At 33.5% G+C, this 25,851-nt stretch overlaps 1 long non-coding RNA gene across 1 annotated transcript; it reads left to right on the top strand.

Moving 5' to 3' along the window:
- Nucleotides 1–23,743, top strand: LOC119073728. The gene is made up of 3 exons (XR_005087079.1): nucleotides 1–11; nucleotides 10,228–10,233; nucleotides 23,574–23,743. It is a non-coding gene; the product is annotated as an uncharacterized LOC119073728 (long non-coding RNA).
- The last annotated feature ends 2,108 nt before the right edge of the window (nucleotides 23,744–25,851 follow it).

The raw sequence follows: 25,851 nt of genomic DNA, 5'->3' as shown, positions 1-25,851 counted from the left end.
AAAATATTTTGGTCGTACTTTGGTTGTACTTATGTGTATTGATTGTAATATTACTTAGAACACCAAAAAAGAATCTAATCTAGTCTACTTCTTCTGATCGAAGTATTAGATTAGATAGATTGTAGCAAAATCTATTACTTCATTGGATTTAACATTGTAATTTTCTTTTAAAGACCGTCACAGTCAGAGCTTAACGCTTATTTACTAACGATAACAGATAACATCACCGTCCGTGAAAATAAAATATTTGCGAGTGCGACTTTGCGATCTTCAAATCTATTTCGAAGAATTCTCAAATTAAACCCATCCGAAATTATACCACCAAATAATCTTATTTTCGAAGCGAATTTTGCTTTCGATTCTTTTTTTCTCTTTTTCATTTTAAATTGCTTTTTGAGCCACTTATTCATTTGAAATTTCGCATTTTATCTTCACAGACTATGGAATGACTGCATATTTATGCATTTCAAATAACATTTTTATATTTCAATCCTATTTTGGCAAATTTTATACTTTAAATTCCGAAATATAAAAATAAATCTTTTATATTGAATAACGGTGAAAACGTTACGGTTTCGTACATATCAACCCATATAAGCTTGCATTAAATAACCACAAAAAACCGCCTGCATGTTTTTGATAACCGCTTTGGTCAAATAAAAAAAAAAGAATTCCGAAAAAAGAGCATAAAGTCCTCTACCCGTTCAAACGCAACATATTCCAGTTCTACTTTGATAAAACATATACAATTGGCAGTATGTGTGCGGTATAACATAAAAAAAAACGATACACATCACAAGCCCCGACCCATTCATTCACTATGTAGCAAGAAAAAAAAGAGCAACAAAACTGTGTTTTATCAAATAACGTAATCTCCTTTTTAGGAAAACCCAAAATTACAAGACTTGTAAAAAAAACCGAAAAGGAAAAAAACCGTTAGATATCATACACTTTAGAGAAGCTTAGCTTAATAGCTCCTCGTCGACAACACGAGAAAAGCGAGAGCTGACTATATACACACCAAGCACATTTAAGTCATTTAATCCTCGGCTCCAAGGGTGTTTTCGAAAAGCTCCCTTTTTCTTCGTTGATAATAATGCTAAATATATTAAATGAAATTTATAAGAAAATTTATCTTGAGGAATGAATGGTTGTGCGCTCGACATAATCTTGTCACTGATTAAAACAAATTAATTAAAACGAATAAGAAGCGATGCGTTTTTTTCGCTTCTCTCATTCGCTAGCGTAACAATATTTTACAGCGAATGGTAATGTCGTATTGACGATGTTCCTATTGAATTGTCTGAAATTTTATTAATTTAACTTTCTCGCACTTAAAATTGATTGATTCGCTACATGTAAATGTACATTGTACAGTACACAGTGTGCTATTTATATAGCAGAAGAGTGTGTTTAAATGCAAGTAAGAAACTGACGAATTTGACTGTACAATTATTACAAGTGCAATCGTTTATTGTGCTGAATCTCCTATGTAACATACAACTGCACAACAATGTCCGGGAAAAAGAAATTCTATGTCAGGATGTTTCTCAACCGATTCAGTAACGCATACACATTCATATCCAATCCATTGAAAAAGAAAACTAATGACACAGAGTCGTTTCTCCATACGTGAATGGGTAAACAACTTTTGTAATGCACACATATAATCCATTTGATTATAATGCTCTACAAATTGAATTTTGTGATCTGTGCAACAGAGTTGCAGTCGCTTAGGTTGTAGGTATGAGGAAATGAATCCAATAATGCAACGACTTAGCTCGAAATCGAAACTAAATTTGTGTGTCAACAAGCGTTTTACAGTATGTCTCGGCTCGATCAATATATGACAACATTTAGGAGCAACATGGTAAAGTAGAAGGTTTGAAAGAAACATTTTGATGCTTGAGATATGTGTTGTATAAAGTACTGAATAAGTGTATACGCAGTAGTTTGCCATTGATTTGGATTTTTTACAGTTGTATAGCATCATACAAATGTACTGCGAAAGTTTATTCTTCCATTGTGTGCCAGGATAGGCATGAACAGAATATTACCAGAAAAAAAGCGACAACACGAAACATCAATTCGTAAAATTAATGACGATCTATTTATCAAAATGGCATTTCTTCAATGGTGCATCGCTCAACCGCTCTATATGAGCAACACGAACGATATAATGTTCATATATGTTTGCCATTTCTATATGTATAAACGAATCCACAATACACATAATTTTGCCTCCTATCCGGAAGCTTGTCCATTAGCCCGTCGATTTAGCAATGCCGTCGCAACAGGCTGAGCAATTTATTTCTCTTCTGTGGAAAAGGTTACAGTTTTCGTCCGATAACATGGGTTGTTCGCCATGTAACAAGTGAAGGGCGCACACATATCGTATATAAAAGGATGTCAGGATATCATATGTATGTATTCAACGAACAAGCACCAGTGTATTAGCCCCAAAAATCCCCAAACGAATCTCCCAAGTAACAGAAAATCCGATAATATATCGATACCAAAAACATGATTTGTAGACGATTCAAAATGTTTCTCGGATATTAAATGTGGGAAAAGTTCCTCTGTGATAAATACGAGAGCGTAAAATATTTCACCAAAATAATATTCGCAAAAATTCTCGACAATTAAAAGTTCAATTTTAACACGGAACATTTTTTGTGAAAAGTTTGTGTACAACCGAAAAATATACACACAACATAACACTCGTTATATTCGCACCCAGCGTAATTATTTCATGAAAATCTTCGGAAAATATATTAGCGTGAAAAGTTTTATCTCTCTTCCATTTAAAAACCAAAAAATTTTGCTTAAAACGATGATTTGCTACTTCCTCATTTTCATCCGTGATTTAAATCGAGGTTAAAATGTTAACCATTAATTTGTAATAAAGTGTTTCGCTAGACTTAGCAATTTACCTAAGACGATGGTGTGAGATGAAAACTGTTTTATACCTACGATACAAACACGATGCTATATACAGGTACTATATGTTCGGAATTAACAGTGCTACTATATTATACAGACAGACCTCGATGGATATATATACAAATTTCGCGAATTCCAACATTTCGTACTACTATGTTAGGAGGTGTATAGTATTATGTATCTATACACACTGCATAGATTAACTTCAACGATAGAGGTATTGTGCAGTTAAATTTACTCCTTCAAACTTTTAATTATAAATAATAGATGAGATAAGTTTTCTGTAATGTGTTTCTTTTACGGGAGCATAATCACATTTATGCTACGCTTTTGTTTTTGTTTTGTTTATTCAATCAATGAACATTTTTGCCAGAATTAATGAGCAAATTTTTGGCATACCTAATCGTTATTTTATTGTTGACCTTTGTGATTTAGCGATTTATTTGTGTTTTTCTTGTTCTTTACAATAATCTTTTCACGGTTCATTTGAGCTTTACCCTCATTAAGTTAAAGAAATCCCATAGAAATTAGACGATGATTCCAACGGAAAGATCAACTGTATACCGCCCGAACTGAACTGCGAAACGTATAGTTTTGTTATGCCACAAAACTTTATCTTTTTGTTGGTCTTCGTTTAATTAATATTGACCCGTTCGCTCATACATAATAGTTATTTGCCGGCAAAACAATTATGAATTCCACGAACTTCTTCCTTTTTTTCTACTTCACAACTTTAAATCAGTCTTGGGTTTGACATGAAAGGCAATAGCAATAAAATGATTACATTAATCTATTGTAATGGAAGTAGAGGTTGGATTTTGGTTGGATAATTTTCGTATTTACTAAAATATAACTAACAAGCTCGCAACAGAAACCCACAATCGTAAACAATTTCATACCTGGAAAATTTCGTTTTGTTTGCGCTGGCAATAATGTCTATATATATCGGTGTGTGTACGTACATATATATTGAAAACCATATTATAGTTTCATTTGCTGTTACTTTTGCACAGATATAAACCTGGTATTCTCTGAACCGAACTAAACTCCAAACGAAATACCATGAAAATAAGCCAGTAATCATATAAGCAAGCATGCTGAACATATTAGGGTAGTGGGTTTTATTGTAGAGCTATTTAAACATGATAGTAGATTAGCTCGTGTCATCAAAATCACGGGAACTAAAATACTAATGAGTGAAAAGGCACTCGTGACAAACATCATTTTTGTCAAAAAAAAATTCTTATCAGTTAAAACGTGGTAATTCTCATAAACGGTCGTGTAGAAGTATCTGAGAGCTTTCATCTCAAAGTATTTTAAAGTTTCGTGCTACGAAATCTCCATCGTGAATCCGCTACGAGTGTCTTTAACTTCAACAGATCTAACGGAAACAAAAGATGTTAGTGGTTTGACTCATAGAATCCTACAACCACATGCGCGTCGATTCAGACATTCACCAAAACGTTGTTGAAAATGCCATCCGCTTACGTGCTGTTTTGTTAAACAGCTTTTGATAATCATTTTCGTCAAGGTCCTGAATGAACAAGTTAACACACCTCTGACGAAAGGAAGGCTGTGCATTAAAATTAGCTAGTGCCACCTCAAGGGTGTGACACTGCCTAGGGAGTGTGCCTCCTCCACCAAATTAAAAGATAACTTTTTGTCAATCAAAAAAATCATCAACTCCTATTACGTCCCAAAGTCCCCAAGATGCAGCTAGCGTTTCTCCGTTGAATTGCAATAGAAACCTTAAAGATAATTATCAAGTAACCTGATTTTGAGTTTGTTATACATGATGATTTATCATATAGCTTTAATCCCATCATTTTTTTTTCTTACAGAGTCCGAAAAAAGTTCTACAATTCATGTTGACAAACGAGGAGTAAAAACTTGAGGGAACCATGGTACCCACCACAGAAAATCTACCCCAACATCAACGGATTCAAAGCAATTTTTGAGAGAGATGCTCTCTTTGGTGGATGTTATCTTGGCATTAACAGCGACACGATCGTGATCAGTACCCTGGACAAGAACAACCAAAGGGCATTCACAAATAAGACACCAACTTCCAACTTCCAAATGAAAACGATGGTGCGGCAACACAGGAATTCCAAAATGTAGGAGAAGCTGGTGATACGTATGCGAACGACGGTGAACATAATAATATAAAGAGAATAACAATGGGAGTAAGTAATATCGATTCATGCTAGTTGAGAATGAGCCACTAAGTGCAGCACTGTTTGAATTTAAAAATTGAGAAGACTGTGGAAATGAGCTCACGATTTTCCACGACATTGTCCATTTTTACAGAGTTGCCGTTTTTTAATTACGAAATATTTTTTTGATATTAAAGTTGAGATTAAAGTCATTTGGCCCTTGATTTTTGAAGAATACTACTGCGTTCCAATAAATTTATTTATTTTTATATGAGATACTTCGACTACTGCGTCGAGAATGCCCCTCTTGAAAATTCTGTTCTAGTGCTTTGATCAGTGCTATGGAATGATGAATTCATATCAGATCTTTCAGTGTCTAAAATGTCATAACATTACAAATTGAGTAATAATATTATGCGAGCGGCATATTTCGAATGTGTTATGTTGATGCGTTGATTAGACGAAAATGTAAATTAATATTTTTTGGATTCGTGCCGCTATTATTTTTGAAATTAGAAGCGTTTGGAAAAAATTATTTATTTATTTCAAAGTCACACAGTTATGAGAAATCCGGAGAGAAGGCTGTCGATGGATTAGTTGCCATGTTTGAGTTGAAAGGTTTCCATTAGTAACAAATAATCGAAGACGAAGACATAAATAAATGGAAACAATTCTTCGAAAACATTGATTTCGGTCCTTTTTCCGCAGTTTCCCAGAAATAAGCTAAATCTACGTTTGTCTATAATTTATCAAATTGTGTTGAACCAGTTTTGACCGCGAATAAAGAAACTAAGAAATCAATTTAGAAACTGGTAATTTTGCCAAAAATTTATAAGTGTATTTAGAACAACATAAGACATTCGACCACTGTTTCGATCTGAGAGAAAATTTAAATACGTCTTTCGACGTTTCAAAAATACCATTTCTCATCAGGCCATGGCGACAGTGGTACTCGATACAATGCTCTAAGAACACTATACCGATTTGCACACGAACAAGTCTAGTGAATCATAGTTGAAATGAAGTTTCAACTCATCACCTTGTATCTATAGAAGAATCAACCATAGTCGCATGTGTGTGGCTAGTGAAGGTTTGAAAAAACTTTCATTTGTTCACGTTCAAACTTATGTGCAAACTTTTCTTTGTATTTAGAACTTAAAATGTATAGTCAAAATTTCAACAAAATTTAATAACATTCAACTGAACTATAACGCTGCGTTAAACTTTGCACTTTGAAATTTTTTAGATACTTGCGAGATTTTAAACCAAGCCGCAAGTTTTGGTTTAAAAAATATAGATAGACATTTTGAGCAATCCATATTATGAAATTACGTCGATTTAAGGCTCTGCAGTCTTCATATCGTAATATTGAAATCATCAATCGGTAATAAATACTTTGACGGATCGACATTTGATGATATTGATGACAAATGTGATTCGCATTCTTATCATTTGTTTCAGATACATATATACACGCGATTTATATATGACCTGACAATCTTATGAAAACTGTCTAATATTTTCCACACAAAAAAAAACTTTCATTATTTATCGCTTTGGAAATTCTAACAAATTTAAAAACGAAAAAATTTCATATTCAAGATGCATTCCAAAACCACATTTTGTCAAAGACGTGATTTGTGCGTGTTATATATTTGAACCCTATAACTGAAAAAGTAGAGACCGACACAGACATTGCGGTATTTTTTTTTGTCATCCAACAGTAAAATAAATATTCTACACAGTCGCCACCAATTTGAAATTCTCGCCTCAGGTAAATTTTTCCTAAATGTATTATTCATGGGATACTAAAGGTGTCACATATTTGCAAGATTTTCAGTGCTCGTTCGTTCATAAAGGGAAGAAGATGGTTGACAACCGTTTTGATGTAATTTGTTTTTATTTACATTTTTTTTTCTGCTGAAAAATACAAACCGATTTTAACTTCCATTCGATTGAGCTCGTGTATTTAACCAACGAATAGATGATTTAATAAGAGAAAAAGTCAATTTTTTTCAAAACGGTGCAGCCGAACACACTTCACTTTATTTTATACAACTCTGTACGGGTTTGTAATTGGCTTTTATATTTCGCACTCGCAATTAACACGCTCTTGACTCAATTTCCATAAATTTTTCCGTTAATTTAACACGCCAATATAGATTTCCCAATTGCATAGAATGGATCGGCACAACACCCTAACCATTTGATATTTTTTGATCTTTTCGATACGTGGATTCAGTGTAGTCGGGTAGCTTTTCGATGAACGTTTTGTTAAAAACAATTTAATTTCAATTTTATCTCTTTTGATAATATTTTTCAAATTCGAAAAGTATTAAAGGATTTTTACTAAATACAGTGACCAACGTTTGGCTATCGATTTTTATAAGTTAGGCTTTTATAAGTCTGTTTAGAAGAATGTAAATTGGATTTATAATTCGTAAACTTTCAGTAGAAATTTTGACCGTTTTGAAAAAGTTGGCCTCTATGGAGGATTTAACCAAGGCCTATTTTTAGTAAGTCATTCCCCATTTTTATATCATTTTTTTATATTTTTCTTAACTTGCCTTAAAATTCTTTTCGGGAAAATTGGTAAAAATGGAAGAAAAAAATTAGGAAAAAGACTTCTCGAAAATAGGAAAAATTTGGGAAAATATGGCACAATCTAGGAAAATACGAGAAAAAGTTTTCCCAAAAGAATTTTCCAGAATTTTTTTGTGAAAATGTGGAAAATACAACGGCTTCACCTGAGTCAGTATTTTATCAAGACAAGTAATGAAGAAAAAGGATTAAACTGAAACTTTGCAAAACAGCAACAGAAGTTTTACTTTTCGTCACTGAGTTGAGAAATAGTGAACCTATCGTTGGCTTTTTTGAGAGAAACCTTGTATGCAACTCAGTGATAAATGGTTTTTAGGCACACAATGTGTATGCCTACGGCCTCGAATGGCAATCTACCATCTAGTGCGATCTAGTGCCTAAGAAGCTTTTATTGCTCGGTCGCATAAATAACTGTTAGGCTACCGAGTGATTACTGCTCATTTAGGCACTAGATGTATAGATTGTCGTTCTAGGTTGGTGGCTGGGCTCTAGATAAAGATAACTCCGGACAAATGAGAATGTGATCATTATTTAGGTCATCGGTACACCCGGTCAGCAATGAAAGTAACACAATAAATAATTGATTAACAATAAACAGCCGTAATTATTGTATTTAATTTCTTTCAAGAATTTGTTTTCGCTCAGATAATAAATCCATTGATCGTGCTAATTGACGAAAATAAGACAACAATTTGTCCGCAAAAAATCTGAGCAACAGATTTGTTTTATTTTATTATTAGCGCCGTACTGTATAGGAATCGATATGACGTCTATTGGAGACACTTAACAGAAGTTAATTCTCAACTTAATTACTTTGTTGATTTTAAGGTGTTAAGTGGACTTTGTTAAATGGCAAAGCAATTTGAATTTCAACAGCAAGTGGTAACATTTCACAGTCTTCGATTAACTTTTGTCTCTCAATTTTTAAGCCAGAAGTTCCTCAACAAAGTACAGGCATTTGGGGCACCACTTAGACTGGATTACCCATTGCCATTCGGCTATAATCAATTTTCCCCAAATTCAATCACAATTGAATTGAACCTTATTGCTAACCATAACGTATAATATTGTTTGCGTGACCACACAACTCAACACCATCCAATCTCCCTCTGGGACTATTCTCACATATTTATTTCCATTTAATTCAAACATATTTCCTCTATCTAATTGACAAATCGAACACACTCCGATGCAAACATATTTATCCTTTTTAATAAAAATGTGACACACATATATGTATACCGAACCAAGGCTATATTTTCCTAGTTTATTATTCTAATCAAACACATTTACTAGAATAAACAAGGGAAAAAAAACGAGAAAATTTCTAACAACAAGTTGGGTATTGACTGTGCCATGTTATATGTCGTTTTATCTGATAGAATATCTCTAATAATGGTATATTTTTGGTGTATAACAAAAACTGTAGTATAAGCAGGCAGTAGCTTGAAATTGTACATAAATAAGAAGCTTAATCCTTAATAAGGATATTGCAAATAAACTAAACCATTAAGTTGTTATGTTATCCTCAGAAAATATGTACATATTCATTCTTGTGTGTGTGATATGGAATATCAGAAGATGTTAAGGAATTAGAAATTATCGCATAAATTTACTTAAAAGCTTTTATTATTGGTTTTCTGGATTTTACTTTGGCTTTGTGTGTGAGCGTTGTTGTTGTTGTTTGTATAACACAGTCAGTCAGACATTCACTCATTCTCTATCTCTGCATCTTTCGCATCCTCGAAATGTTAGGAATCATGTTCAGAGACCCAACACACTTGACAACATAAAGCGAAATTACATAAATTTGGTTTCATCATTAGAGATAAATTAAGGATTTTCTGCGTAAGTATCACATGTGCGCCTGTGGAATGTGTACCAAACGATTCCTCCTGCATACGATGTGGTTGTAGTAAAACGTGTAATACTTTGTGGTCTGACAAAAATTTCGAGATAAATCAAACTGATACCTAAACTTACAGACAGTGGTAGAGACTGGAACAAAAGACTGGAACCTGTTCGCCTCCTCTTTCTATTCGAAAATTTATTTGGGCTAGGCAAAAAAAAATGAAAAAAAAAGAATCTCCAACAACCACCCGGTCAAATATAATTATTGTCCTCATTCCATTCAGACGATAAAACAAAAATCCATTCCATCTATCGAATTGTTTCAATGCGTGTGCTAAATTGAATCCAATTCATAACGGCCTCGACTACAATAAACAACCGAAATTAGAAATTATCGTCCCTTTTATTTTGTGTACATAGATGCCGATTCAATGGAACGGTTGCGATATGTAGGATGATGCTATATGGAAGAGCCTCAAAAGCTCTGCACAAATTATTGGAGAATATTGTAGCCGTGAGGGTTGAACATGAAAAAGTAAAATTGGAAAAACTGAACTAAATAAATGACATTATTCGGTGGTTTTCCATCTCTATATTCCACTTTGTTACCTCTGATTCTATTGAGTCGTGAAATAATTTTTTCAATTGACAAGTTCTAGCAAATGTGAAGATGGAGAAATTTGTCAATTTTGATATGTCGCAAACAGTTCTGACTGTTCCCCAACACATTAATTTTTTGTTACATGAGGAAAAGTTTGAGGTCATCTCAACACAAAGTATTATTATGTCTACAATGTACCCGCACAACGTACAACAGGTGAAAGTACCCACCACTTTACGTTCAAGTCCTAGTGACATAGAATGTATTACAGTGTTCTCGATAGATTCCCTTAAGAATCTCTTTTCGGTAATTTAAAAAATTAGTTCGATGTTTGAGAAGTGCAACATGCTAAAATTACTTACATCAGAGCATGTTCCATAGCTTCAAATTCATTATTTAATTGCAAAGGTTTTGCAATTCAAATAATATTAAACAAAAGTTGCAAACAAAGAAATCTTTCTTGTTATTTGAACAACTGCAATCGGTGAAACAAATTCAAGACAAATTATATCGTTAGCTGAAAATTAGTACGTCTGGCAGACATTTTTGCATAAATACTCATAAGAGTGGCGAGCAATAATTTAAACCAACAAGCAACAAGATTTTATTTGTTCCACAAAATTGTAGCAAAACTCAAAATTTTTGTTTAGAAATCCTTGGCTTTACGTTTACAACTTGGTAAAATGTAAAACATCAACAAACTCATCACGGAAATTTTGTTTTATAACCGCACCATAAGGACCATTAAGTACATGCACTTGAGTGCAGAACTGCATCAAAGGCTTGACTTTAGCCCACAATTATTATTTTGAGAACTATTCACTTTATTTAAAATGTATATAAATTTAACGAAAAACAAAAAGTTGAATGTTTTCAAGTAGGTATGGTAACCGGAAAATTTTCATTTCATAAGAAAAATTATTCTTCGTTTTTCATTTGTTTGTATCAGAGACTATGCACAAGTTGAAAGTGTGTTTTTTCATTTTGAAAATTTTTGTAAAGAATTTTATGCGAAAATTTTTAACTTCAATTTCAATGTAACTCGTCTGCTGCATTGCTGCACACTTACTTCAAGGAGAATATATTTTCCAGTTACGATGGAAAGAATATACAACCTGTTGGATTGGGTAAGTATTCTTTATAGAATTCTAACTTATTAAAAAGTCTGATCATGCAACACATGTACTGTACCAGGAATTTCCACACATGTAGGTACCTGCCCTGCATATGCACAGTATTGTGTACTTAATTTTAAGTATTAGGAACAATATGTCATCTATATTATCGACGACGTTAAACGACAGCAAAAGTGAGGCTAGTATTTAGAGATCATTCATAAAGTATGTCACACTTGACGACTATTTGCATCTCCTTCTATCGCATTCTTAACCATGTTTTGCATTTTTCGTACGCGTAACACACTTTATGAATGATTCCCAATTTAATATAGCAAAACTACTGAAGATATCGAACAAACCCTAAACCATGGACGTATAAACGTTCTTTCCACATATACATGAACACAGAAAATTCGGGTTAATTGTTACTCACTGGTCAGCAGATGAAGAACTAGATTTTAAAGATTTTTTTTTTTATTAAAAGAAACGTCAAGGTCTTTTGAAATAAGTACACTCACTTTAAATTACTTAGCAATATGCATGCGACCAGCGGTTTTTCTTAGTCACTTCAAGTTCATATGCAGCGCAACGAAAATTTCTCTAGATCTTCGCTATAAAATGTACGTAATTTGTTGATCCGATTTTATCAGCATTAAAAAAACTAGGGGAAGAAGAGGGCATGTACCCTAGAGGTGTCCAAAATTAAGTTGTTGAAAAGCATGGCTCCCCACGCTGAACACTAATCTACTTGATATAAATGAAATATGTGAAAAATGGAGAGTGAAATCTCTGAAAATCCAAATTTCGCACTTTATCATGGGTCGGACTTGTAAAATCTTGGAGTTATGATGTTTCTAAATTTATCGATCCGAAGAATAAAAAATAATAGTTATTTATCTACCAAGGTAGGTATGAAGCCGAGGCGAAGCCGAGGTCGACAAGACGTCGTGTGCGAAAAAATACCGGCATACCTACCGTGGTAGATACAACGTTTTTCGCAATTTCGGGCCATAATCACCTTTCCAATGCAAAACATGTCCTACATTTTGTTCCAAAATTCTTGTGTATACAGAAATTCATTTGAACGATCAAGAAGGCTGCATTATAATACACATTGCAATGTGATGTAAAGAGACGCGTTGAATGAAATCGAGTAGTCAATGCTTAGTATATACGCTTCAACAATACGTTCGGTATAATTGTGTGACTCTATAGCCGAATGGCTATAGTCGCTGCTTTGTGTTCAAAAACCTTTTGGTGTCGGGGGTTCGATTTCTGGTCAATGCAAGATTTTTATTTATAAAAATTTAGCCTTCGTTGAAGGTAATAGGTTCTTTAGCGTGCGAAAAAAAGTTAATATCGCACTGTGTCCAGAAATACAGTGAAATAAATACCTTCAAAACGACATTAAATGGATGCATGGAAAGGTGATGATTATGGACCGGAATTGCGAAAAAGATATTATGATTAGATGTTTCGTGTCTTTATTGATCCCTGTAAGGAAAGACATGAATTTCCTGCTAATTATTTTGAGATTCCATCTAAGGTTTGTAATCTAATGTAATCCATTCGCATTGTGCAGAGCTCATAGTATGAGACGTATTCCGGATTAAATCTCTAATAAGATCTAGTCCAGGCTCTATCGGGCATATCCTGTCCTGATTAGATTGAACCTATTATACTTTTCCTACTGTATAAGTGACACGTGTAAGGGCAGCAAGAGTTTTTCATTTAACTTTGTTTGTTTCGTAATTATCAAGTTTTTATTCAAAAAACAAAAACGACCTAGAAGGAAAGAAGAAGATAAAATGGACACAACACTAACATAAGCTTCCTGTTAAACAAATGTCTATTTTTTTCTGTTTTGCCTTGCAAAAACTATACTGAAATGTTGGCTCCAATTTGGCGGCACAGAAAGACTAAAATGCTTCAAAATATAAGAAATCATTACAGATAAAAAAAAACTGCTTCTCTCGGTTTATTTATTATAAATAATGGTTTGGCTGGCCATACACGAATATACTAGTTATTCCATGCTAAACCAGTTTTCTTCATTTTTTTCGTACGCTTTCGCCTATATCAAAGAACATAATATCGCTGGGTATCTGAGTATATGCGCTACCATGTAGCATAGTATAATAGAGACTGAAAAACTTGATACATACACCATGTATAAGATAAAGCTTTTATTATTATGGTCATGACAAAGTTTAGCTGAAAATATTTTCTCTGATCAACAGGATTTTTTTTGAATTGTTGATATATATAAGATAACCGATAGACCATAACGTAATTTTCATCCGATGACGAATATGCCATTAAATCTGATTGTTTTTCTTAAAGAATGTTTACTTATCAGTTACACAGTATATATGATGCTGCCTGCAATGTTAAATAATATAAATTATTCTTGTTTTTGTTTTGTCAATTTATTTTCCTTCGACCATAATACATACAAATTAAGTTGCGCGTAAGGCATAAGACCATTATAAGTTTCATGGCTTCCGATGGGAGCGTACAGTAATCACAAAAGAAGACTAAAATATTTTTAGGAAAATGAAATACAAAAAGAAACGTATTTATATACGAACGGGACATCACGAATAAATTAATGACGGAGCTTCTCGCTATGAAAAGCAAAAGAGTTGTTCTCTTCCACTGTTTACCAGTTACCAGTCGCATTCATTGTTTTCGCAACCCAAAGCGCAATTGAATTTTATTTTCTATTGTTCTATTGTCTGTCCACATATATTTCTAGATAAGCTTTTCCGCATAACACAACATCCTAACGAGAGATGGAATAGATTTTTTTTTTGTTTTATTTTAATTTAACATGCCATAATGAGTTTTTGTGCAGAGAATTTCTATGTCATTACATACAAATTGTACGTATATCACATAAAAAAAACCCGTACAATGACTGAGGTTCATTATTAGATGAAAATGTGTGCGGAGTTTTTGTGAGAAAATTTTGTTTTGATATGCTGTAGGGAATAATGTAGCATCGGTTGTGATTGTTGTGATACAGTGCCAGTCAAAGAGAAAAGTAATTAAACATTTCACAATAGTAAATTGTGTACTATTCATTATAACTAATAAGCAAGTCATAAGTCAGATAATATAACCGAAAATTAGTGCAATATCATCACTATTACATGAGCCAACGTCAACGTCTATAAAATGCAAACATTTATGAATCAATTTCGAAGCACGTTTTGACAGGGTGTATCGAAGTTCACCATTTCGGTTTTAATAAACTCATGGTGCTTCCACTATTTTTTGTTTCAATTACTTTCTCCAATTTCTAATCTTCTCACGTTTTTCTTAGACATTTTCCATGAAAGCTCACGAACAATTGTGAAGTGGTATCTTTCAGTGTGAACATTTACGCCACATCGAACCGAGTTACCTTCACAATTCTAGACATCTAAATTACTATAAATTGACAAACGGTTAAACTTAAAAGCATCAGTTTTCACTAAACGTTAAAACAACGTACCCTGTACGTACATGTACTTGTCGTTTCAATTACTACGAATAATTCGGATATTACGAATCTGGTGTTCTAAGTTCATGGAAACATAATATTTACCGAACTTCACCACAATGTAATGTTGACACAAAGCATTTATCTAACATTCCAAAGGATTACATCCCAAGACACCATACCACACAGCCATACTTTGATACAAATACAAATATAATTAGAATTGCATACACATGCCACAGTAATTTAACTAAGACATTTTCGTAAAAGGGGGTTGATCAGCTAAGTTGTGGTGTATCATTGTTGATGTGGCTGCACTAGCCATTCAATTCAAAGCAACCCATATTTCCATTATGCGTAGAAACAATAACAATAATTACCACTTGTCGAAGATACATCACTGCTACTTTGATGGCAAAAGCATATAGTAATTTGAATTGGCCTCTGGGCTTTCATATGCATGAACATTTATGTCTTTCATCCTGAGAATTTATATCTATAAATCATCCAATGGAGACTATAACAAGTGGTTGAGCATGTCAGAAATCCTATGTGTAAACAATGATTGTCCTTTGAAAATTCGGTTATACTTAAGTTAGTGTGTAACAGCTAACAACATATTTAGACTGTGATATTATTGATTGCACATAATTGGAACAATACGAAGAAGCTTGTGCGTTTGTCCAGAATATATTACGTATACGGGTCTGTGGAATTGCTTGACTTCATTTATGATTTCTTAATGATGTGCTGACACCGAGGTTGACACGAAAACAATGCTAAACCGGTGGATCCTCCTTTACTTAAACATCTTCTTTGACCTTAGACCCTAGTTCGAGGGGTGGATATTTGCGAATTTAGTTGACAAAGGATTTCCACAAAGACAATCCTCTGAGGATTTTCAATGATTTTCTGAAGATTTTCTATGATTTTGAGGGCTGTGCTGTATTCTTAAGGATTTACTTGGAATTTCAAGGATTATTTTATGGGAAGTTGTTTTTAGGAATTTATTGGTTTTGAAGATTTTCCGATTTTCAAAGTTTTCTTTCGATTTCGATTGGCAGAGAATTTTCTACAAATATCTGCCTCTCGCCCTAAATCATCATGAGTGTGCTGTTTCTTATTGGCATTTATTGTGGCTATTGTTTTCAATGACAATGAAACAGGTGATTTTTATGTGAGGAGTTTCAATTCTTGGAAAGCCGAGAAAAGCATCTTTTGCTAGGAATCAACTTCATACGAAAAATCTCAGCGTTACAAAAAAAAAACGATTCCTGCGTAGAGAAGAAAGCTTACATTAAAGAACTCTGTGAATCAAGCATCGCTTTTTTCAATGAAAACAACGAAACCTTTACTTTGCGTCACTGATTTGTGGAAAAACTATTGAGGAAACATGTTCGATCGTAATGATGTCTGATTTAATTGAAATTTTATTGCAATTCGAAGTTAGAAAATTTATGAATCTATCGTCTCACTTTATGTTCGAAAGTTTTTCATATTTTCAATCTCAGTCCATATTTCGCATAAAAACGCTAGCCTGATTTCTGCTGGCATCTGAAGTAATATTTATATTTTAGTATTATGGATTTAACTGCTCACAAACTGGAAGATGTGCAGCATGTTACACAGGGGATCTTCACGTTTTTTTTTCTTCTTCTTCTCTCTCTCTCGATTCTGAGATACGCTTACCAAATCCGAGATACAGACGGTGCTAAGTAATAAAGTTTGCACTCCAGAGAAAGTACAAAGAAAATAAAAATGATAATATCGCTATAGGCGTGCTTTGTGCGCCACATATTCATAAGAAAAAATATATTTTGTTTGCATTCAGGATGAGCTTTATCTACTACTATCATGGGATAAAAGAAGAAAACATATACGTGTAAAGCGAAAAGTAATCATATATTCGTTTTGGCTGGTATTACACGTACATACACATTCAGTTCATAACTTATATAGAAAATGTATATGTAACACACGGAGGTGTATAATAGAAATTATATAAAAAGGAAATATTTCACTGCAAATGTGTAAAGAAAAATGTTCTCTTTGTAAGCAATACCATCCTGAATATATTTTTTAATGTTTTTATTATATTGAAAATGAGGTATGTCTTGTGTTTAAAGACTTCCTTTTGAGATGTATATTATCTGAAAAATATATTCAAATGTCTTTAATATTCATCCGAGTTCTTTCTTTTTGTAACTTTTTTCACACTCGGCTCGTATTTTGTTTTCAATAGTCGGGAAAAAAACGTATATCGCGGCTTGCAGGCAAAATGTATGCCTGTCTATATAGTTGCTAGAAAATTAATGGTATTATGTTAGTGAAGCTTAAACGTAGAAAGAAAGCAAGTACTTTGGCCGACTTTACAGCGAATTCTTCACATTCTATGTAATTTCACTACAACGATGAGCCCGCCTCGTTGGGACCTCTGTCTACGACGGGTGACTGTATGCAATTAATAGCACAATCCACTATTTTAATCAGGAACCATTTTTGGGAAAGTTTGCCCCATGCCAATGTTGACCATTACATAACAGTGTGTGAACTATTTTCGATTCATTTTTATTTTTCTATGTGGAAATCAACTTTTGTATGAGTCAGGTAGTAGACGAGAATATTTTGGAATTGGATCCTGCAACGTACATACTTCATTACTTCGGAAGCATAATCGTGTATTTTTGAGTATTTTACTGCTGAAATTGTTTTTTCACAAGTGTCTACACTTGTTGAAAAGACAGTTACCGGGCTTTTCGCTCAAGAACGCACATGAAAATTTGCATTAATCACAAAATCGTTACCTCCATGTAATGAAGTACTTTCGCCGCATCTAATACACTGACAAAAAAGAGTTGAAAATCTTACCTGCCACAGCTGCAGCTCCCCATATGAAAAATAAAGCTGTAGCAGGTAAAATAGATTACCTGGAGACAAAGTTACCTGCAACCAGGTAAGATTTTCAACTGTTTTTTGTCAGTGTGCTTCATCCTTACTTTCAAATTTTCCCAAATTTTCCTTCTTTTTGACAAATTTTCCCAAAATTTTTCTTGGGAAAATATGGAAAAGGGAAAAATGTTTTTTTTTAGTCAATGCAACGAATTACTCTTTCTGATATACAACAAAATGCATAGTACATAAATATCGGAAATATGTAAGAAAATACGGCTAGTACTATTAGAAATGAGCGGGAATTACTATTTTGCTATCTGTTCCATCCATTTAAAAAAACCAATTCAAAAAGGTACCAGTTGAATCTGCCTGTTCCATGTTTAAAAGGTTAAAGTCGAAGTTTAAAAAAATGCCCCATCGATTACACGATAAGATCAAACAAATCTGCAGCACCTTCTTCTTCTTCTTCCTTGCTTTATTTTTGCTTACGATTTTTGTATGATTTTCCTGATTTTTAGTCATTTAACTTCCAGGGTCAGCGTTTAATTCAATTTAATTTAAGGCCAAGGTGAGTTCCTAGCTCCAGCACCTTCATACTATTATTTCGTTTGTAAGAAGCGACAAACTATAGTGCTGCAAGAACATATAAAGTACACAAATGACAAATGTAGCAAACCATTATTGCGTCAAGATCGTATATGGATAATTAGTTCACTAAATATTTTCCTCAGCAAATTGAACTTAATCCAAAATCATTTTACTCATTTTTAAAGCTGACATGACCAAACATTTTCTTCTAATATTTTCTACCTTCTTTTTAATCGTGAAACATACACGACCATTAAACCATAGTCATAAGTGATATAGATTCAACCAAGAATAGATAGGTTTTAGGAATCTACCTTAACAAGACCACAGTATATGTATAATGAAATCAAATAAATATCGGAGCAAAAACAAATATTAAATCCCCATGATAAATGCGAAACAATTTGTTTGATTTGATTATATTTTTCATTTCACATGTAACGATTTTTTTCCAAATGGTTTTTTCTCTCTCGATTTAATCACAAAATATTTATGCACACAAACGCTCCGGCTAAGTATCGAAACCAATCAATTCTAATAAATCTCATTTCGAACGCAACTTTCGAAACATAAAGAAAGAAAAAAAAATCTTATATAAATATGCGTTCTGAGTATATACGCATATAAGTAGATGAGTAGATGAAAATAAAACGCCTTGATATCACTCTGTAATGGTACCACACGCATGCATATACACATATATTGTATGTATGGATGGATATATAACTAAATACAGAAGTGTTGCTATCAAACAAGTTTTGTTGTTTTGCTTAAGTCCTATTTAGATAAATTGCTCTTGCCTAACATTTTACCAAAAGCCATAACACTAACATTGAGCAATTGATTTGATCTTCAAGAAAATCCCCATTTATATGAGAATCTAAGCAAAATGTGTTTTATCTTCTGATTTCATTGATGATAACGCTAGTAATTTCAGATTTTTTTTTTATTCTTTTCGGTTAAAGTTTTTTTTTCTGTGCCTCTACATATACATTTATGTTGGGCATAGTTAATGTTATACACGCTCCTTCCTACTATGAAAATAGAATCTGTAATTTAAATGATTTACATTTTTCAAATGGGTGATTGCCCTTGAAGATTTTCATTAGGTTGTCTTACATTGCTGCATGTTATTCTTCGCGGAAAAGTTTTTTTTTTAATTGAAGGGTCACACCTGATGAGCTAGCGACGTCGCGCGGCTCGTATCAATAATTTAATAGTTAAAAAACAACATTTATCGGAAATAGATATCGTATCGTTCCCAAATGTAATTAAAAAGCTGGTGACCTCTATTATGAAAGTAGAAATAACGTGATAACGTGAATCGCCCGTAATATGCACAATATAGCGAAGATGGGTAGGTGATAAAATTGGTTAACGAGAGTGAGCATATTCTATTTCAATCAAAAAACAAAACAAATGTATGTGGCCGCTGGTCATTCCTTTTTACATATATATTGAACTTGTGATATTGTCAGAATATTGTCAATAGTACTGAAGTCGATAGCATTTAACCTGTCTCTTGCAAAACATTAGGTCAAATGAATTAAGAGATTAACAGTCTTAAATCTAAAAACAATACCCATATTTGATTAATCAAAATCATTATTAACCTGTACAGACAGCAAGCATATATGGCCAGCATTTTCGTCTGGTCTATTACTTTCATCGATCAAAGTATTTTTAATCTATTAATTTCAAATCTTGTACTTCAATTTTTTAACATGCGTTTTACTATATAAAGGACCCTATTTTACCCAGAGCTTGTCATTATTTTTGTTGTCGTTATCGATAACAGATGAGCAGCCGTATGTGACTGGGTTAATAATTCATTTATTGTTAAATATCTGCAAATGAGCAGTAATATAGATTTGATGGAGAAAATATTATGTATCTTACGCTCTGAAAGAAGAACACGGGGCTAAAAATTAAGAAGAATCTAATCTTTAGACTGTGAACACACTGACACAACCTAGAAACTGTTCAATGTTTCAAAGAATTTTCAATGATGGCGTCCATGGCGTCATAAAAATGTGCTTTGGAGACCATCACTCAAGCTAAAGTGCAGGGTTTTATTTGTTGTTATTTTCTCCATTGTATGCTTTTCGAACAACAAAAGAATTCGCTGAAAGCACGATAAATCTAGTAAAATATATTGTGCTGATCATATATGACTAAAGCAAGTATAACCTTAAATCTAAGCTCAATACCCTTATTATATTGTTTTAGCCATATCATCATCATTTACACTTATAAAATTGTATTAGTTCATGCCACCCTGATCCACTTTACTTGTCTTATTCAGAACTTTGTTCGATTTGTCTTTCTGAGTTAACCATGAAAGTGTCACGAAACTTTTCTTTTTCAAATTCACATTGTGAATCTATGTAATATCCAGAAAACTTTTCACTCTTTCTGCTATGGTATGGATGTATGTATGTGATACAAATATCATAAACACACATCTCTTATGTATAGCAACATTCTGCAACCCCTAACTACCAACCCTTACCCGAGCTCCCTGCAACATAGTATAATACATAATACACGGTATATGGTTGATTATGTACACAACCACCTTGAAGGACAAAAAAAATCCTTAATCCAATAATTTCATTAGAACTAATCTTCAAGAATGATTTATATACTGACGAATTTCGGGAAAAATAATTTTCTTCGACCTTATATGTGTTGACGTTACGACACTTAAATAATGATGAGATGAACGATCGAATAATTATATTAAAGCATATTATGACCGTAAATTACTGGATGCACACTTCAGCGCTATAATGCATTGCAGTAAGTGGAGTGTTTGCTGAGTGATTCTGAAAGATGAAACTTGATAAATTATAAAATTAAAAGGTTTAACGATGAATTAATTATGAGTATTAATTAGACGGTTTCGAAGTTTTTCCCACGACTAACGACTAACTTGGAATAGTGTGAGAGATGTTATTTGGTGGATCGCATTTAATAGGCTATTACCTTGTAGGTAGGCGGGTCAGTTCTTTTGGTGACAAAGTAATCATTTGATTGAGATTTTTTTTATTGTGAAACTTCCGATACTTATATAAGCTCATATATAACCTGGCTGTTGGCGCAGGTAAATAGAACTTCGGTTGGTGTTTTTTGTAAATCGAATCGACTGATGAAAAGCAATGAGTGAATGAAGAGTAATCCTTAGGTTACCGTGGATCACATTGTGCAATAGTATTTCGTCCATATGAAGGTGACCAGTTTCAAGCGAATGCATGTATAGTTGTTTTTCATTCATCATTTATTTTCCCATTGTGCAAGGGACAACAATTTGCGCATAATTTCGTTGGCAACAGTAAGACAAAAACAGAAGAAGAGAACTAGAAAATCAAACAAAAAAGAATTTAACACATAAAATTAACATACAAAAAACAGTTGTTTCAGTCAATAATCCAGGGCCTACTTTCGATAATTTAAATTGTCGAAATTATCAAAAAATTATCGAAATTGTCGAAAAATTATCAAAATTCTCCAAACGTAAATTTGAGAATTTCGAGAATTTAAATTATCGAAAATAGGCCCCGCAACAATCGCGTATCTTTGGATAAGGTACTTTTTTACTGCTCAACAGATTGTACGTCTTGAAATTTAATATACTTTGACATAAGCTTTCGCTGCAACTGGAGTACATATTTACCAAAAATTATGGTCTATCGTAGCGGCTAGTCATCTACTATCGTCGACAACGACGAAGTGATAGATTTCGTATCAAAAACTAGGAAATTGTTCACCCAAAAAGCAGAGAGACATAAGCATAGCCATTACATTTCTTTGAAACAAAATTATTTGCTTGCCCCAGTAGCTTTCGAGACTTTAGGTTGCATGGGTCCGGAAACAAAGAAATTTATTGATAATTTGGGATCTTTAACGAAATAGACAACGGGTGAGGTAAAGTCAAAAGGATACCTTTTGCAAAGAATTTCGATCTCAATTCAACGTGGTAACGCTGCTTGTATTTTGGGAACATTAGGGAAGAAGAAGATTGATGCTGTTTATTTACTGCAGTTTTTGATTTTTAGCCCCGTACGAAGTACGAAGGGGCTTATAGGATTACGATGCCGTGTGTAATTGATGGAATTCGAAGCAGACGGTAAGGGCAAAGTGTTTGCCTATGTTCATAGATAACGAATCCGCAATAAAAATTTTGTCCGTCCGTCCGTCCGTCCGTCTGTCACGTCGATATCTTGAGTAAATCAAATCCGATTTCAAAAAAAAAAAAATTTCCCTGAAAGATAGTCAAAATAGTGAGGCTAAGTTCGAAGATGGGTGATTTTGGGTCGACCCTTCCGGAGCTGGGGCCCAATAAGTGCCTAACTGTTTTTCGACGATATCTCCAGACATTTAAGCACTACACTTGTAAGTGATACGTCAAATAAAAGGTGTATTTACAATACCGATCGACAAAAAAAAAAGTTTATGAAAATTGGATGACCGACTCGTGAGTTAGACCCCTTGGTGTGAACTAGGTACAGGGCGGCAAGCCGTTTTTGCTTGTAGGTTGACCAAATTTGAACGGATTTAGATGGATTTTGCTTTATTAGATAGGTATTGACCGTACCAATCAGGGAAAAAAAGTTTATGAAATTCGATTCACCGGAGCGTGAGCTAGGTCTCTTGGAGTGAGCTTATATGTGGCTACTCGGCCGTACAGTGAAGGTGGTGTTTTTTGTTAATATCTCGAGTAAACTTTGACCGAATTTCAATTTTTTTTTGTTTGAAAGGTAAAAAAGAATGTAAAGCAGCCGTACTACTTTCCACCTCCTAACAAAATGGCCGTCGGCCGCCATTTTGGATTTTTGTAAAATCAATATAAATCGGTGAAAATGATACTTACTTAATTTTAGGTCAATTCGAAATTTGTGTTACATTTGAAAGGAACGTCGTACGGGGCTTCGTAATTGCGCTATGCGCAATTTTTAAGACGTACACATTTCATAAGAATTTTACTTTACCGACGTTTACGGGCGCAGTAGGCTTACGGTAAGAGTAGGGCGATAGACGCAATAGATGTACGGGTTTATACGGGGCTCAGTCGCAGCAAACGCTCCGACTGTTCTGACGGCTCGTTTGAATAGATCGACTTTTTGCCGGCTGCGCCGGTTTGATAGTAAACAATGCGAGAACAATCAAACTAAACCAGTTTCTTTACGGGTTCTTGCATCGTACATGCAGTGAGATTCAAAAGAATTTGCAGTTTTATGATTTTGCTTCAACAGCCTTATATGTATAACCGAATCAGATGTGCGGTGACGCGAAAGTTCGAAACAAACGTTATCTCTTAGGCCATCTGTTTTGAGATACAGTTTGTAAACCAAAGGCTTATGCAGAATCAGCAACAGACGAACTTCACCAGCTGATCAAAAAACACACTCTACTTGTTTAATATATAATCAAAGCACATTCTAAACAACGAGTTTATTACAATCATACGTGTTACGTGCGCACATAGATGACCTTAACGTATATGTATGCACCGACCGTATGTACCTTGCCTTTGAATTTTTTTCGATACAAATGTATAGTCTTCGTCGACCACTGGAGATGTTCAGCTGTTGCTGATTCTGCATAAGCCTTTGGTTATTTTCAGAACAAGTAAATCGATTACCTATACAACTATATCTACCTTGGCCATTCCGTTCTTTTCATACACATCTCTATGTATGAGACATACAAAAAGCAGATTAACTGAAGCCGAAACGAAAGATAATTGAACCAAGTATACAACCAGTCGGTAAAATTTTGATACATTTTTCCATACGAGCTGAAAATTTTGACAGGTGGGTCCATACATTTTCTGTCAAAATTTAATTTCTCCGACTCGTTGTATACTTGACTCTATATTGATTCAACATTGTTGAATTTGAATGTATTGTCAATGGTCTCAATCCACTCCGATTATAGTTCAATACAGTCATGTCGCATAAATTAACATGAACAATTTTCGCGATTGTTGATTATCATCCAAAGAAGCATCATCCAACATTCTTGTTATCGCGTGTCATAAGAACCGTTCTATATTAATATTAACATATTCGTATAAATTTTTCCATTAAAAATAACAGCCACATAACACAACCCCACAATATTATATTGTATTCCAAAAATAAGGATGAAAACCGCCATATCACTCTTCTGCTAACTATGCCCAACCAACAAAAAAAAAATTCAAATATTTCATATCATATGAAAAATATTAACTCAATTTATACCACACATTTTTTCTAGACATACAATATATTCTTCAAAAAGCTCAAAAAATCTAATACCATACGCTAAATAAAACCATTTATCACTCAACTCTATAAGCAAAAGCACAACACAGTAGTAGATTCATTTGTCATTTATGAAATATATTTCGGAAATAAATTATCCATTTTTTATTCGTTTGAACGCACCGTTCCACATTTGTATATTTATTTAGATGTGTGAGGTTCATAGAAAAATTTCACTTAATAAGTGTTGGAAGAGGGGGCATACTGAAGTATAACACCCAGTAAAAGCAATAACCCATTATCAAAAAACCGAAAATTTTACCGAACTTTCAAAAAATACAAAAATAATGATAAGAACATGGCAATGGGTGAGTGGCGGTATACAGCCATAAATTCTATGTTTTTTTTTTGTACGAGAAATATAAACCTCATTCTTCAGTCCAATGTATGTTTTGCAAGAAAACAACAAGCAGAAGAAGAAAAAATCAGTTCATATCAAATCCAAATAAATCATTTCAGTTCAGATAGGGGTGTTTGCGATTGCTAGTGGTTATGTGTGGTTTGGCTATGAAAAGGATTGATGTAAAAAAAAATGGTGAATACCAAGGTCTTCGTTGCCAAGAATGATTTTTCCTCTCAAATGTAAACTATTTAAAAGAAATGCCCTACGACTATATGTGTGTTCACATTTTACATACACATACATTCCGGTAACGACAGAAATTTATAATATATGTGGAGTTACCATCCATTCAGTTACAATTCCAATGCTGCGTCAGTGGTAATTTTTTTTTAACTTCATGACAGAACATAACTTATAACTCCGCATAATACTTTCTATATATTTTATTGCAGTAGAGATGTTTGAGCTGGGGGAAAATGGTCAAAAGTTTATTTTAGTCATAACTTATTTAATTTGGCTTGATTTCAACGAAAACTTTTTACTTTATGGTTTTGTAATGCAAACAGTATTTTTATGAAAAGATGTGAATTTCAGGTTCACTACTTTCCATCACTAAAAGATATTTTCGAGGATTTTTTTTATTTTGTTATTTTATGCAAGGTTTTTCGCTTAGCATTTATCAGTTTGGCTAAATACCTTGTAAATTGCTACATATACCGCCAACTTGAATTCTTCAAAATTGGAGTCCGTATGTTAACCAAATCAGTAAATAAAATGTTTAAAAAAAAGGTCAAAGCCATGAATGACTCGTATGATGTAACCCAAATACAATGAATATTTGTGTTGATATGTCTAGCCTACATTTCGGAAGTCACGTTAAGCCAGTGGTCCAGACTGCACTTGTTATTGGCCGTAAATGGTAAAAGGATGTTAGTGATGTCTCAAAACAAAACAAATCAA

This window comes from Bradysia coprophila, unplaced genomic scaffold (genome assembly GCF_014529535.1).
Source record: "Bradysia coprophila strain Holo2 unplaced genomic scaffold, BU_Bcop_v1 contig_138, whole genome shotgun sequence".
In the NCBI taxonomy this organism is placed as follows: Eukaryota; Metazoa; Arthropoda; class Insecta; order Diptera; family Sciaridae; genus Bradysia; species Bradysia coprophila.
This window is presented reverse-complemented; position numbering and strand designations above follow the sequence as displayed.